Genomic DNA, 18,145 nt, shown 5'->3' with positions numbered 1-18,145 from the left:
CTTTTTAAGCTGTTTAATAAATTCAAATAGTTTTATGAAATATGATATGGAAAAAAACGAAAAAGAGTATAAACATCACACATGTAATCATAAGTTAAAGTAGTAAGACTTTTTACAAAGCCATATACATTAAAATGCAAGCTTTTCTATTTCATAAGTGCATTGTGTTTTGATTTTATTGAATTTGGTTTGAATATTACCTATATAATAAAATTTAATTAAATAAATGTAATGAATCTGAACTAACAAAACGGGTTATTGCACATCTGGAACACAGTCGACGACACAATCAGAAGGGCTGTGACCGGCGGTGAGTGTTGTGAGTACGCGTGTGAGAGCTTTTGGGTCAGGAAAAGTCCGTAATCCCTTAGGGACTACGCTCATATGAATAGAGTACAAGTAATTAGTTTTTAGCTGCAATTTAGAGCAATCTTTAACTTGTTATATTGATCGGAAGTACATGAGCAAAGTGCTTGCTTGTCAGTTACAACATTTGATGCTTAAAGGTCAGTAGGTTCGTAAAGTTGACGAATATATGAGTTTAATATAAATAAAATATTGTTTATCACTTCAGATAAACTTAAGTTCTAAAAATGTTGTAACCTACCAATTAACACATCAGTATGGATCGTAGTTTATAAATTGCAAAAATAAAAAAATGGGCATGAAATATACTGCTTATAAAAAATCACTGCCGAACCCACTAGGAGCATAGAGTCATTGATAGTGTTCCTCTATTGTTTAAAAAAACATTAGACACTAGATTATAAAAAAAATCATATAGTACAAAGTTTTCTGGAAAACAAGTACGCATTCAAAAGTATCAACCAGGCTTAATTTTGACTAAGCAATAGCAAGTAAATCTGGAAATAAGCTATACTCCTAATTTTGAAAACTCCGGAATAAACAAATCAATTATATGAAAGTGAATTATGGACCTTTCATAAATAGAGGGTTACAGAGGGAACAACGTTATATTTAAATTACGTTAGAGAATGTGCTTTGTATTAGAGTCATGTATACCCCCACGCATACATTAGAATTTCAGGGTAAGGCCTGATATTACAACCTGCTAATTAGGTTGATCTTAAGTTTGATCATCACGAACACCTTAGGATTTCTCAGTAAGATCCGATAACAACCTCGTATAGACTGGATCACAAACAACGAACTAAAAAAACTAAAAAAAATTCAAAACAACTAAGTAAACAGATTTATTTTTACACTCACGCATAAAAGGGCATCAATATGCATCCCCAAAAAGTTACAAAATTAGAAACATATTTTGCCCTTATATTCTTTAGTTACAAATATGTAAAATGAGTATCTTAATATCTTAAATAAAGACATAATGGTTCACGTGTATTAGTAGGCTAGTTGCACGTATTGATTGGCCGGACTAATGGCTGGCACATCGATTTCGTTGCCGACACAAGCTTATCTTTATTTAAATGTAGCTTGTACCAGATTACAAACAATTAATGTAATGTTTACCGTGCCGGCGTGCAACGCAGCCGCTGGGAGCCAAATGGCCAGGCCTATTACAGGGCACAAAATAATTTTCCGGTTAAAATCATTCCAATTACTGTTTAATTGGTTGTTTCCTTTTGTGTGAAAATATACACGGTTACCGGTGTATTTTAACTGCTATTAAAATTGAGATGAATAAATGCTTACGTTCACTAGTCCACTGATTATGAATTGTACTATGCTAGGAAAAGTGCATTCGGTATTGGCAATGCGATATAACCTTTAATTATGATCTCCTGACAATTAACTTACGAGTTCAGTATCAGATCGATTGTTGGAATATAGCTCGATGCTACTGCTTTTTGAGTTACTTTTGTTTCTTCCAGGTCAGAAGTTAAAAATTCTGACTATTGAATTTTACTGGTTGTTTTTATTTCAGGTTAAGAGTGGATGTTTCACGGCCGTGACGATGCTTCAAGGCACACAGCTGATACAGCGATTTCCGTAACGGTGAATGTTGAGGTCATAACCCGATGCTTAGCACGCGCAGTAAATGATTTACAAGTGCAGTTAAGTGTGATGAATGTCAAAAGTTAAGAAATGATGAGACTCCAGTCCATTGTTCAAAATCGGTCTTAAAACCAAGTGGCCTTCCTGTGGGTTCTGCAGTTTTTGTTAAAGTACTTTCACACATTTCAGTATATGAGCTTCTTTAGGACTTTCAGGAGATTGGAGATGAAACAATGAATACAATATTTGATTCCTTTTATAGTGAGATGATAGAGTAATCCAATATAGCAAGGCTCGTAAAAGGGAAAACGTAAGTATCTGTCTTGCTTTATTCGAAAATGGCTGGCAATTGCCCATATATCTGTATCATTATCTCAATAATGTTATCGTTAACATATTAGGCAGGAAATATGATTAGGATTGTACAAGGAGATAACCGTACCCTGGTTGGTATCAATAAAAACGTTATGCTTACAGTGAATTTCCTATTTTATCTGTACACCAGAATGATTGTACAACAGGTCACATATTTGCTATCAATTTCAGCATTGGATAGTTCTGCGGTTGATGGATCACATTAAGAACAAGTTGTGCTTTAACTGATAAAAGGCGTTTAATAAGAGCCTCATCACTACTTGATGATACAGATTTAGGTTTGTTGATTCTCTCATGAACTTATTCCCTGTATAAAATCTTACCTTGTAAAAAGGATATTTTTACGTAAGATTTAGTATAGTTTTTTTTTTGTTTATTTAAAATTATTTAATGTAATTGTGTCCTTTGTTTTTTTTTCATTTATCAGTAATATAACATATACCCTGGACTGGAACTTCCAGCTTTATGCTGAAGATATTAATAGCTCTCTACCAATCATGGGAATGACAGAACATTTATCGCTACAACCAGCCATTAGTTCTGCTTAATGGTAGGCTGAAATAAATCAGATACCCTGAACCGTAACTAAGTGATGATAATTACGTTTACTCATATAACTAATAGTTCTCTCAGTTTAAACTGATCTTTTCTCACATTTTATTTAGTATTGTTCCGAAAGCTGGGAGTAACTGTACTTGTACTCTGTGATGTAAATGACCAGATTTCTTACAAAGATTATTGTCTTGTTCTGTACAGATTTATGTTCCAAAGTAATCTTGATAACGCCAACATTGTCTGGGATAAGGATGGAAATTCCATGGCTTTAGCAAACAGACCGTGTAGACGGAATGTCTCTAGTAGACGATACAGAAGATATCTGATACGTTTGAAGTAAATGCACGACGGGAATTCCAACTTCCTGCTCTCGTAACTTTGTAGAATGTTTTCTAGAATCACTTTAAAGTATATGTCTAAGAGTTTCAGCTAGGCTGTACATTTTGTATTTTACTGTGGAAGTTCTGTTCAGTAGCTCACCTTCTCTGATCATGTTACTTATTCTATCCAGCGTACCCTTGTTCAGCTGAGGAATTTGTACAGATTTAGGAGGCTGCTGCCAGGATGCGCTAAGTTCCAGCTCAAGCATTCACTTGTTTTATTTGTGTCTATACTGGTACCCTGCCTACGGAACAGTATTTCTAGGGGAGATATGGATAAAATTCAAAAGCTGGAAAACTGTGCAGTTAGATTCATTTCTAATATGAAGCGCTTCGATCATGTGTCTCTCTTCCGAAATGCTGAGTTTACACACAATGGAAAATGTATGCAGGATCCTGACACATGGAAAGATCCACAAGGTGCGCAAGGTGAGCAGCAGTACCTGAGCGACATGCTCCGTTTCCGGAAGATCTCTCAACCTGAAACTTTGTACTGTACATGTATTTAGAAATATCGCAAAAACATGAGTTGGTCTGGAAAACAGTTGAACTGAGAAGCGCTTGCAATAAAAGGCATTTTTATTTATTTATTTGTTTAAGTCAGAGACCCGGTATTTGGATACATTGATATCACAAAAAATAAAATAATTTGGATTAATTTGATTACGACTTTTGGCAAGCTCCGTGAAACATACAAATGACATCAAGTAAGGCATCTAAGTGTTGCAATCTTAGGCATCGGGGCAGTTTTGGACACTACATTTTTTCGAGTGTTCTACTGGTCAGGTTTTATTGGTTAGTATGAGGATCGGTGAGTCATAGAAGCCTTGTCCTAAAAAAACTTAACAATTAATTTGCTTCAGCCACTATCAGTAAATTGCTTTACTAACTAAAATTTGACATTTGTTTCCATACATTTAAAATGCCTCGTTTGGGAAAATTAAAATCCCCCACTTTAATCAGTTAATGCGACAGCAGTAAAGACCATAGTAAACAACACACAACACACACACACATACACAACACAACACACAGTCACACACACAACACATAGCCTAGCCTTGCCGCCACTTGCATTTGTAAATAGTGTAAATAGTAAAATTTAGTTAGTTATTTATTTTATTGTGACGCTTTCAATCCAGCAACGCTGGTCAATGAAGAAGATATCAGGTATCAGGTAACACATATTTTACATTTGATGAATATGATATTTATATGTTTTTAGTTCAAAACTCATCTTCAGACTGCAGACGTTTTTAATGTTTAATGATTAATTTGAAGTAGGGAAAGTTGGAATGCGAAAACGGTGACTTATTCTGTTGACTTCTCTCATTTTATAGCGATGTCTGAGAACAGATCGACCGACACCACTTTAAAGGTTCTTGCCGTTGGACTGCGATGGTCGAAGGGGCATAAGCTCTAGGTTCATATAAAATTCGTTTAAGTAAAAGAAAGTTATATTTTTGTTAATAGATGGGAAATAATGGATGCCTTTTTTTGGTATATTAGTAGCCAACAACATTTATTGTAATGTATATAACTAACGGAAATCAATAGTACTAGCAATACGTTTATTACATAACGATTTAATAATAACGAACTCTTTTCATTCTATCAAATTGTCACATACAAAAGGGATATGTTTTATATTTCAGAAACTATTGTATAAGAACAAACATGCTTGTTGAAGAAGACTGAGAGGAAAGTGATCTACCCATCCCCAGTGGAGGAAAAGCCCCAGTTTTAATTGTATTAACAGAGCAACGCAATTACCAGCCTTGGCCGTTGTCTGCTGGAAAATGTTCTTCCTCTAAACTCTGCCATTTTAAAATTTATTTGTTTTGTAAAACCCTCTATCATAACTAATTCAAGCAATTTTAAAGATGGAAAATCCTAAAATTAAAAATCATTATAGTTTGCAATAAATTTAAATAAAGTTCCAATCATTAATAATTAATTTGCAAATGACACATTTATGTCACATGACACTTATACAATAAAATGCGAGAAATGTGTGCCGGTAAGCACTGTACCTTTTAAGTAACTTTTAAATACATAAAACAACAGAAATTTGTCCTTTTCGTTTGTTCATAGGTTTTTAATCGTAAAAACCTAGTTACCGTAATTTTGGTGAACCCTCATAGATATGCAAGTGTTAGATTGAATTACGACTTTAAATTAAAGAACTATATATTCGTTACAATAATTTTTATATAGTGTTAAGATTCATAATTATTACGACTCAGAAATCTACGAAAGGTCAAAAAATATAAGTTTCCCTTGCAATTAACAGTTTATACTAGCAGATTTATTGCTAGTTTATCTTCTAGTTAAGCATCTACAAAACAACTTAGTCTACTATGAGTTAAAAAATAATCCAAACTGGTACATTAAACGGATGTTAAAATTAATATATCAGTCACTTTTAGTTATTAATATGAAAATTTCAAATCTTTAATTTTGTTTTTTCCTAATAAAATCCTAAAATGTTCATAGGTTTGAAGGTAATGCTCGTACAGTAACAGGGCACGTACTGCACTCGGTGAGATCCCGTTGCCGGCTCAGTTAGTGTTCTAGGACACGAATATGGTATCCATATACCAAGTATGGTATACGAATATGATAAATATCGCTATTGTACACTATGTATCTCACTGGCTCCTACACGTTATGCTCCATAAACTTCATAGGGAATATTTCTGTCCGTGGACAAGATCTTTACAATTACATATCCTCATGAACAATATGTTAAAACATACTAAAATAGATATTGCATGAGAAAAATATAAGTATCTTGATATCCTAATAACACATTGCGTCACATCTGTAATAAATGTTTTATTTTATTTATATAACACTTTACATATTAAAAACAAATTTAAGCTTCTACGTGCATTAAGAATATTTGTTATCCAAATATATGCTTATTTCCATATTCTTTTTCTAAGACGTTGCACACCCATAATTTTATTTTTATGCAACTTCAATATGGGATTACTCATACAATTATGGAAACTCTAAGTATTACTAACTATAAGGACACAAAAAAAATGATCTACGCATTAAGTATCATAGTTATGGTATACTTTCAATATGGGAAGTATTTAAACTTAAAACCGAAGAGGTTGCATGTTTTAAAATAAATACATAGCTTTTGTCCTTTACAAGAAAACGCAGGCTTTGAGTATTTTGTAAGCAATGATTTAATACAAGTTAGAGGTCTGTAGGGACTAAATGTTAAATAAGTAAATATCTTAAATGGTTATGTTTTAATTGCTACTCAAATATTTGAAATGTGCTAAATAATTCCAGGAAAATAAAGCACATCGTTAAAAACTCATAAGAATATATATTAGAGATTAATGCCATCGGATTGGGTAAAATGCAAAAGATAAAGTATAGAGGTATCTGGTTCAATTCTTTGCATGTTCACTTATTCAGCTGCTCAAAGAATACTTAATGTTATAATTAGATTTTTTGAGTTACAATGTATTTTTAAATAATAGAATGCGAGGTTTATTGAACACTCTACTTAAATACGCAAATCATTACGTGACAATATTTAAGTGCCTTATTTATTATAGTAAAATTAAAATGTTACAATAGTTAAGTAAATGTTGTAAAGTGACTTTGAAGTTAACTTTTAGGCTTTTAACCCATCCCTTACAGTAAAAAACACATTTAGTGTCACATAGAACAATGAGAGTAAAATGCAATGAAATATCGCTTTCGGCCTTATGTGAAGATTGAGTGGTTGTACAACTGTAACCACATAATTTATGGCCTGTAAAGAGGTAACTATCAACAACTCACTACCTTTGTACATTTTGTTAACTTTTACACATTTTCTAGCTTATAAATGTATAGTACAAATGTTAAGTTCAGATCTTTTTAGTACTATTTACCATTATACATAAATCTATTAATTATTGTAAACAGAGAATAAAGTCAAGCGTTGCATGCCATAAAGAAATTATAAATTTCACGTATAATTTAACGAAAATAGGAAAAAAAATTAAATATACAGCATTAACTGCTCAGCACAAATATCAAACAATTGAAAAGAGCATAACGAAGTATAATCGCAGAATACACAAAAACCTTAGTAAAATAAAAAAACTCCTTATATACGGCATAAAAGTCACTGGAAGATTAATGCTGGCAAGATTGGAATAAATATAATATATATGTGTGTGTGTGTGTGTGTGTGTGTGTGTGTGTGTGTGTGTGTGTGTGTGTGTGTGTGTGTGTGTGTGTGTGTGTGTGTTTTGTGTCTGCTCCGTCTGTAAACAGCAATTATTTTTTATAGAGCTTACTTGTAACAAATCATGTTAAGTTTCAGAAAGTTTTATTCTGACATTTTCTGCATACATCTGTCCACATTCTGCAAAAACTTGAACGCCTTAATTATTTTATAAACAATGTATTTAATTATACATTCCATGATTACATATAACTTTCCTACGATACTTTTGTGGTAAGGAACGTCACTTTGTGTAACCAAACTATGGAAAGCTACTTAGATACATGTATGTGTCAATGTGGTTAAAATCAATATTAACTTTAGATATGTATTTTTAGTCTGTGAAACAGTATTGGTATACTAATGGAATATGCGCTCTGGAAAGTAATGCCAATCAAATTAGCACACATAAGTATGCTTCTCCTTTAACAACTGAATTCCATTAACGACCCTTAAACATTTATTTTCTCCATTAGGAGGACTGTTTTATTTATAACTATTATTTTATTATGATTAAATTCAGCAAATTAAGTAATTAATAAGATTGGTTATAAATCCTCAGGAAAGTACTAACAGCGAACTGAGGATAGGATGGTAGTTGATAGAACATCACAATCAATCTGAAATGTTGATACTCAAATCCTCCTGTCTCTATTCGACAAACTAATGACGTTACACAAAAACTCGCTAAATGTATTTCAACACCAACCCAGTTGCACCTACAGTAATTTACCGATATCTCTCATCCTCATCGTATTTGGTAAGATATACGACCATAAAAGCATATTATTAAATATAATAAAATATTCACAAGTGTTGCAAGTTATTCCAATTCAATATTTATTAAAAATTATTTGTGTTTAATCTGGAAAGCTTAATTTTTTTCTAGTAAGCCACTTGCTCCTAAACGTCAGATCCTTCGATAAAAATCCTTTGTATCTAATCTTTCGTCACATACCCATCTAATCTTTAATCAGTCACTGAGTTGTGCTATTATTACGATCCATAAACACTTAACAATTGGTCATAGAAGAATGCAAATTCTTTACAAAAGTGCTGTAAGTACGAGCAACGCCACCGGAAAACGTACAAACCAATAAGCTGCATATACGAAGAATATGAGCTACATCTCTAAACTCTCATGCACTACCTTTTTTATGCATATCTCAGGAATGAAAACAGTTTTCTTTTAGAGAGGGTCAAAAAGATGAGAGGCCTGTTTATACTCCATATCACTCACTTAAAACAGACATCCGGAAATCGACTATGGGATAACATTGAAAAATTAAAAAAGAAAAAAAAAACACTAGATGAATTCCATTAACATAAAAGTTATTTTTTATAATTATAATTTGTTTTGCACATTTTTAGATCATGCAATCTGTTTTTGGTGGCAACTGAAGATTACCTGGAGAGGTTGAGAATATTTTTTTATTATTAAAATTAATAAATGAAAGTTTGAACTTTGAAAAAGGGCAATAAAAATTGAATTAATTTGGCATAATTCGATTATGTATATTTATAGACTAAACCAGGTATTATCTAAGTTTATGTTGAATAAAGAAGGATGGATAAAGTTATGAGAAAACAATCGATTATTTTATGGTTATAGGGACAATACAAGTGCTACAGAATTAGTGCCTAACCATTTGTTTTTAGACGTGTACACATTCTTGCAATGGAATTCACTTTGCAGTTATTTCTCTCCAGTATTCATTAACAACATCAAAACGATTTTCTCGAGTTACGATTTTGCACATGCCAATTCAATTTCAGTAAATGTGGTGGAGAACAACACAATATAAATAAGCGTTGTATTAAAATACCCAGTTAAATGAACTTTAAATACATTATAGATTAGTCAATAATGTGTGTTCGTAATCACCATTAATACCAATCCTTTTTCAGACATATTAAGTGATACATGCTACAAATCGGTTTCTAATACACCGATTTTTATTATTTATAATAATATATGCATGAATATAATAAAAAAAAACTGATTTGACTGATTTTGAACAAAGTTTCAGCTAACTTTTTAGCAGTAGACGTTTTATAATAATTTACAGTTCAAATAAATACCCATTTACAAAATAAATAAAACTCAAGAATGTAGTAAATAAAACTCAACATTAATCAAAACCACAGTATGAACATAAATTAACAGGTTTTATTTAAAGAATATTAATTTGTATGTAATGCGTATGTAAAGAACTTCTACGATTTTCAAATCGTTTCAAATAATAATTGTGTTGTACATTTTACAAATAAAAGCCAATAGTTAACTTTTCATAAACAAATGTACAATATATTTCTAAAATATAATATTATATAATGCATACTATAAAATGTGTGTATTAAATGACAGTATAGTTGTCTTCTTACTAGTTGAACATCTAATAAAGAAATTCATTCCAACATTAACAAATCATTTAAATCTGACTGCCTGAGAAAGCTTTGTTGACATAGACATTACAGACTAAAGGGGTATCCTTTCCATTTATTCAATAGAACTTTAAAATATCTTCGATATGTGTTGTGATGAAATGTGATATTTTAAATGATGTATTCTCAATTCTACATAAAATATATGTCAACTGCTAATGATAAACCAGCATTTTAATATATTGTCACAACAGTAATTATAAAATATAAACTTAAATATTTATCAAATCTATTTCTAGATTTCTCCTAAATGTTGTTATTTATCTCTCACTGGAGTTTATTCAATTCAGCTTCTCATATCAAGGGTGTACTTAATCAATATACAAAACTCCAACACAACTCAATTTTAGAATGTTGAAGTTAATAAAATAATTTTGTTAAAACAATATGAAGTTTCATAACTATGATCAATGCAACTGAATAATCAATTTCAATGGAAACAAATATACTCGTACTAATATTAGCAGGATAGAGTAGGAAAGAGGAGTTTTCCTGAGGAAAGTTTTTAATTTTTATATAGCATCAGAGACTTCTCATGAGATACTTCGCTACACGATATTGCTTCCGAGTAAATCTGAATGTCACGGTGGACTGACAGTGATGTTACTCGTCGGCTTGTCTTATCCCACAGTATTTCAACAAAATGGATAGATGAAACAGCCTAATCTAGCAATAGAGTAGTATCATGTGGGGCGCTGTTTCGTCCTTCTGTATTGTGTAGTAATTTTCTGTTACTATATAAAGCAATTATATTTGTAGCAAACCTTACCAATTTTAAGGCAATAAACAACTAATAGTAGTGGCACATACTCCCACTAATTTGTGGTTTATTAAAAACAGGAAAACATTTGTGTAAATAATAAAATAATCTTAAAATTCAGACAAAACCAAACGTATACATATGAATAGATAAAAGTTTTAAAACGGATTCAAATTTACGGAATAAAGAAACATTTTAAATGTTGAGGAATGAGATAATTGGACATATAAAAGTGGAACAAATTAAAAAAAAAGATTTTTTGGTGAATTAATCGTATAATGTAAACAAGCTTTAAATAAAATAAAAACCTATAAATAAAAACCAAAGTAAGATGGAAATTACACAATTTAACGTTACGTGGTACCGGTACTTTAAATAATATTAAAATATTGTTTTTTATTTGCATACGAGAACAACTATTGTATAGTATATTATGTAATACAAGGAACGTCTGACCTTGAAGGAAGACAAAATTATAAAATACAAAACGTAATTATTGTGTTGATGTCCGCCTGATGGGTAGCCTCCACGCCCTCACGTAAAGAACAAAACTCGGCTTTCTGTGGATTTGACTCAAAATAGTTGGATTGTAAATTAGAAGAACTTAGTAAGATTCCGGTAGTTATTAACGCACCTCAACCACCGGGAGTACAGAGAACCCCTTTGTAGTGAACCGCCTATTAAACACCAGTAACAGCTACGTTCAGTTTAACTTGCTTCAGGAGCGGCTCTGTGTTACTTGTACATATGAAAGCAACGAAGAAATAGGGAATTTGAACAGACAATAGACGATAACCAAAACTATTAATGAATAAATAAATTATGTATTTTGATGTATGGGTTCATATGAATACACACCCATGGGTATGTATACATCAGATGACCATGTCACGTGAAATAGATTGATAGAAGAAAATAAATTCAGTAAAAGAAAGATAACATAAATAAATAGAAAGCCGATTACTAAAAGTGTTGTCCTATTATGATCGGATTTTAATAGTATATTACTAGTTATTCACATCAATTACTTAGTTGACTTTTTGAATACTATGATCAGCTGAGAAAACGCGAAGTGTTTTCGGTTAAGTACTACAGGCAGCTCTGATAACTCCTAAACTACCAAAGAAAGCTGCTAGACTTGTGTAACCTCGGTTTCTAGTCCAGACAATGGTGGCCTATTTAAAGTGGCGATTTACTATGGACTTGTAAAGCATTAGACATAAGGCGATTTTTACAAAATCCAAGTTCCTGCAAGCTTTTAAAACAACATCTTTTACGTGTTCAGATTGGTATTTAATCATGACGTAATGCATCACGAACGATGTACATTCCCTTAATCTTATTGCTTCCAAAAGCACAAAAAAGGTTAGTTTTACGAATAAATGTAATTTCTGCCGTGTTTATGAGGTTATGAGTAACGATTTCGTCACACTTCATAGAAAATTGAATAGCCGATTGCAGGGTTTAACGGTTTGGACATCCGGCTATTAATGTACATTTTAATACAATCATCATATAGCTACAAAACACAATTCACATTATACAGCACATTATGTCACAGATAAATATCAGGAGGATTGAAGTCCTAAAATTAATCCTTGGAATTCTACTAAAATTAATCGTATAATTTAAAAGATACACTCTAAAACGTTTACCGTCTTTTTTGTAACGTTCTGAGGATATAATATATTATTCAGTAAATACAACCATGAGATAATCTAAAACGCGGATGACTCCTCGAAAAGAGATAACGAGAGAACTTGTCAATCTGTATTAAAATAATTTGTAATATAATACCGTAATATATAAGTACAGTCATATAATATAATCTCATTCCGTTCGTTTTAGAGTTATGGGGACATTCGATTCTGTGGCATTCGAAAGTATCAAGAAAACATACTTTTGATATTACTTTTGTATTCACTGGAGGAGTCTAATAAAAAATCATTTATGTCAAATATTGTTATGTAATACATCCATATAGTTTTTATTTTGCCTTCACTAAATATGAGTAGAATATCTAGGTGTGAAATGAACCTTACTCAATTTGAAGATATTGCAATTTAATTGTTTAAAATTTAAATTTTGATGTATTACCTGCTGCGCGGAAGACTTTATGCAATCAAACGATGCTACGGGATGAGTTGTGACAAGGTAATCTATATTACATTGAAAGTACTTTTTGACGAAGAACTCCATTCTTTAATTTGTTTACCATATCAAAAGCAGTTTTCGTACATATAAGACGCAAGAAAAATTCTAAAAATGAATTTAAAAACGTTTTTGTAACCCAGTCATTCAATTATTTTAAATTGTAACCAAACATTCTGTATAATAAACTGTATAAATTTGTTGTACTTTCCTGTCGTATTTTTTATTTATAAATTAGATGCCTAAAAGATATTTCTGTCACTTTTCTTGACCAAATATCCTCTCTCGCTTAATTTTGAGAGTGTGTCTGAGTTTTTAATTCTAAGTTAAATACGTAAAATCCATTTACGTCGCAAAGTTTCTTGCCCAATATGCTATCTCACTTAGTTTAAAATCGGTGTTTTATTATTCTCCTATAAATTCAATCCTTGATATTGCTTAAATTACAATATTCCTTGACAAAGTATTCTATCTCATTTAGTTTAGTGTCTGTATATTGTATTTTTCTTGTATAACTAAACACTTTAAATTATTTCAGATATACCATTATAATTTTGAATGTAAAGCTTTCATAACGCAAGCTAATTGCATACTTAAAAATAATACTTATTTCAGTAAATAGATTTTTTAATTATGATATCAAATAATAATCCCAAAATACAGTAATAGTAAAATGTATTAAAAACACACACAACATTACTAGAAAGACAAAATGTTTATTAGCTACTCACTTTCTTATGATTGGAAATCAAATCGCACAAACAGTACAGTTTCACTTCTATTATTATTTATATATATACAGTAAATAATTTTATTCTCACATTACATATATACTCAGAAACAAGAACAGTTTGTTTTCCAATGTTTACTATCAATTCGTTAGATTTAGTTTATTATTTATTACTATGAAATGTGGCATGAAAAAGTTAATATTGTCACCATTTGAAAACAGAATATATTCTTCGTAATAAACAAGTCAATGTAGAGTCTCTTACGAGTTTGTATGATAATTGGCACTAAAGAATCGATTTATGTACTACATTTTAATACATTCCTTAAACACGCTGTCAAATAAATAAAATACAAAGAATTATTATTGATAATCCGTGAATGTGTTTGTTGCTACTGCAACAGTTCAAAGAATTTTAAGTTATCAATCCAAAGTGAACATACCTTAAAAGTATCCGAAGAAAACTATCCGCGCTTGTACTTACTTGTGTGTAGTGATTTATGATACGTGAATAGATGTTTGTTTGGAAATACCCTTGTAATTAGACTCTCATTTTCGATTTTAGAAAGACAATTAATAGACTATGCTTGGAACTACAGATCGTTAGGGGTGATGTAAAATATGAAATTAAAGGTTGTGGTAGGGACCGCTACAATCAACATCTTGACGCGAGATCTGTAACTCTGAAGTTTATTGCTTTTGCGAGATCAAGTTTAGAGGACGTGCTTGTGACCTGATGAATATTAGACAGCCATTGGAGTCAACGACCTCGTGTTCTCTTAAAATTTCCATTTACATGCGTCTCATGGCCGGTCTCCCTGCCCCCTCACTGTCTCTCTCTCTCTTTCTCTCTCTCTATCTTTCTACTAACAGCATGCAGTATCTTCGACAAGACTTCGCATTATAGATAAAGGTTATCACAACCACTAAAAGTCGATAAATGATGATTCTTTGTATGGGCTCTGGGTCATTCTGTTTCCTATACAAAGCATATAGTTTTCTACTTGTATGTGCTATTGCACATAATGAATGTTATACTGTACTATAGAGCAATGATACTTTGAAAACCCTATTGTACGGTTAAAATTATTAACTGATGATGATTGCCTGAATAAATAAATAAATTAAAAAAATATAAAAAAAAACTGAAAACATGGTTACTTTGTTCTTAATTATTAGTTTCTAATTAGGAAAATCATTCGTAACATAAGGAATGCAATAGAAATAAATACATGAACATTTTAAATGTAATAAAAAGTTCAGTACTTTTATAAGATATTATCATGGTCAATATGAGTTGAACAATATTATAATGGCCAAACACACTTAATGTACAGTAAGGTATTATCCGGAAACTATGAAAAAGAGTATTCTCATAAAAGCGAAATTATTATGCAAAACGAATAACAGAATAACAAAATTTAATGAATATATTGGTTTTGATTATTGGATGCTCCAATTTAAGCGATTGCAACCGTTTATTGATAAATATATAAAAAATTTTAAAGTCTTACGGTTTTCGGAACCAGGTCGTCGTGGCAGTGAGGTTTAGAGTTGAGGAAAGACGAAGCCCGCATCGCAGCCGGCTCAGAACGCGTGCACTCGCCTACTGAATGTGGTGGCGCCTCACTGCGTATACGACACCACCCACCGCTCCGTGCCGCCTGCGCCTGCCGGGTTTGTCGTTCGCCGCGAGCTCGCACCTTCAAGCCACCGGCCGTATCGTGTGCGGGCCTACACATTGCTATCGTATTGGTCAATACGATGGCGCCTTCTTTTGTTTTGTGAAAAACCATCTTTCTAAATTGAACGGGGTCGGTCTATCTAAGTTACCTGCAGAAATGTGCTAATAAACTTCATCAGAATCGTGCATTTGTAAAGTCAAAGGTGTTGAGAGAAAGACTCTGCACCCGATAATAGATTGAGGGTTAAGCTCTGACGTGTTCAGTAACGGCGCGGCGAATGTGGTGTAGATAAGGAAGCACATCCTTTGATTTGGAGGAAGCGTTGTGGTTTGTTTAAAGATCTTGTATGAACAATTTTCCAGTAAGGGGTGCAATCAGGTTTCAAATAATTTGATCAAGTGTCTAGAACTTTATCTATCAATTATATCTTTGTTACACTTTTGTCTTTATTTATTCCCTCGGTTGGTACCTTCTCCTGGAGTCTCGTGATTACGATCGTAGGGAATATCACGAGAACGCCATGAAAGCACACGTTATAATTTAGTACTTATATTTCCATTCAAAATCACTTTTCTGCAGTGCTTTTAATCTTTCTGTGAGAGAAAGATTACTATTAAACTCATGTGTAATATTTGAAATTAATTACATTTTTGAGGTTATAATACAATGACTTTATATAAAAGACAAATTTCTTGTGTTTGAATAATAGTTTTACCACAGAAAAATTACCAGAAATAATTCGTATTATAACAAATATTCAAATACAGATTTGTAATGGTTACTTAATACAATTTAGATTTAAAACTACATTTTGCAATAATATTATATACGAGGTAGTGTTATGAAATAATTAAATACATCTCTTGTAAAAAAACTAATTTAAAAATAATTTTAGAACACTTAAGGGTAAGATAGTGTATCTACGTAACTGTTATTAGAAAGCAGTTTGTTTGATAATGGTTTCAAAAGATGTAAACAAAACACTTTTAATTCTTTAAATTCTTTTAATTTAATGTTCAAAGGAAGTATAGGTTAAATCAATTCCTATAATACATCTAACGTCTTATTTGAAAGCAACTAAATGTGCACCATAGATGAGAATGTGAGTTGTTGATAATTCAGATATACAGGGGAATATAAAGTGAGTTAAATTCCCCTTTACTCATTGAATATTTTAGTTATTTGAAACCTATTATTACTGAAGTCTTCCAGGATATGAGAGGCTACTTAAACCTAAGGCGTTTTCAAATATTCTTATAGTGAATTGAATATTCTATAGTGTATTATAGTGTGTTGAATTATATAATGTATTCAATAGGCATATCTCTCTGTTCACTAAAATTGTTTAGATAGCTCTTACAATCGTGTGATTAACATACAATTGGTGAGACAAAAATTGTATAATAGGACCTCTGAGACAGGTTATCCCAAACTTATGGTGATAGTATTTAGAAGGTACACATATATTTTGTTTAATTAACAGCAATAATTGAAGTCTAAGCAAGTGTATAAATATATTTGAATAATTTATAATATGAATTATGGTTTTATAGAGAAGGAATTGAAAAAACCCAATACTATCTCACACTGTTTCCCTTTTTTATTTGATTTATTTATCAACGGTAATACACCATTTCACAGATAGTACTAAAATGACAATATAAATTATAGAAACACAAAACAAGAGTATCAATAAGGAACAAAACAATAACATGTTGCAAGCACGCCAACCAACATGTGCAAAAATAAGCCAAAATCAATATGCAAACTTTATTAAACTAAAACAATGATTCAATAAATAGTGGTAATACGAGGAAAAGAGTATAAATAATAACAAAAATAACAGTATTAACAATAATAGCAATAGCTAACATTAACAATGATAATGAAACAATGTCAGCGTACTCGTACATAACATAAAGCTCGTGATAATAAAATACATTAATAGATTATATAAGGTAAACAAATCAAATAACAATAACAAAATATAGAGTATAAGGTTTACAACACTATAAGCAATAATATAATGTGGTAGTTGTCATCTCTCGACAAACTACCTTTACCACAGCGCTATTCCAAGATTGATGAGGATTGGAAATGCAGTCTCTGCAGATCTGGATTTTTTTTGGGATGCCCCTGTCATCATTTAAGAGGACGGCAGCCACTATACTGCATGAGCTTGATTAGTTTATTGTTGCATAGCCAGATGTTACTGTTATAATAAAATTATTCTTGTTACTTCTATTATTGTTACATTTATACATAGTCTACTTACGTTTTCCCTAAGAATATTATATATTTAATTGATCATTGTTGCTCTTGTTGTTTACTGTTAATTTGTTATTGTTTTAGCTGTTTTGTTGATCTGATTAATTTATAGTTATGATGTGGATGTAATTTTGTTGAATTTATTGATGTAAAGAGCAAATGGTAGTCATCAAGAAACAAAATATTGTAAAAAGGTGTATTGCCGTTTATTGTAATAAATAAATAAATAAATGTAACGACTTAGTAAATTTGATTGGACTCAATACGCAAACGAGAGGGCTTATGGTGTAGGTCTCTTAAGGACCTTAAGGTCTGGAGGGACATTCCAAAGAACTCCAGTTAAGAGGCATTTCCCAAGCGCATAAGACGAGGGACTGAGCTGTGGTAGGCATACGCAGTGTCATGGTGATGTCTGCTAAAAGTCTGTATCAGGCGAGTTCTCTGTGGAATATGGATGTCGATCAGCTGAAGGAGCTCGGGGCAGTCAAGTAAGCCATTAACAACCTTGAATAGGAAAATCAGATCCAAGGCAACTCTTCTGGAAGAGAGGGAGTTAATACTATACTGATTAGC

The 18,145-nt window shown here is 31.6% G+C and overlaps 1 protein-coding gene across 1 annotated transcript in view; it reads right to left on the bottom strand.

The window, feature by feature from the left end:
* LOC124369166 (calcium/calmodulin-dependent protein kinase kinase 2) overlaps positions 1-18,145 on the bottom strand; it is a 191,778-nt gene that overhangs the window by 81,476 nt on the left and 92,157 nt on the right. The window lies entirely within an intron of this gene.

The sequence above is a fragment of the Homalodisca vitripennis genome, chromosome X, assembly GCF_021130785.1.
Source record: "Homalodisca vitripennis isolate AUS2020 chromosome X, UT_GWSS_2.1, whole genome shotgun sequence".
Lineage (NCBI taxonomy): Eukaryota > Metazoa > Arthropoda > Insecta > Hemiptera > Cicadellidae > Homalodisca > Homalodisca vitripennis.
This window is presented reverse-complemented; position numbering and strand designations above follow the sequence as displayed.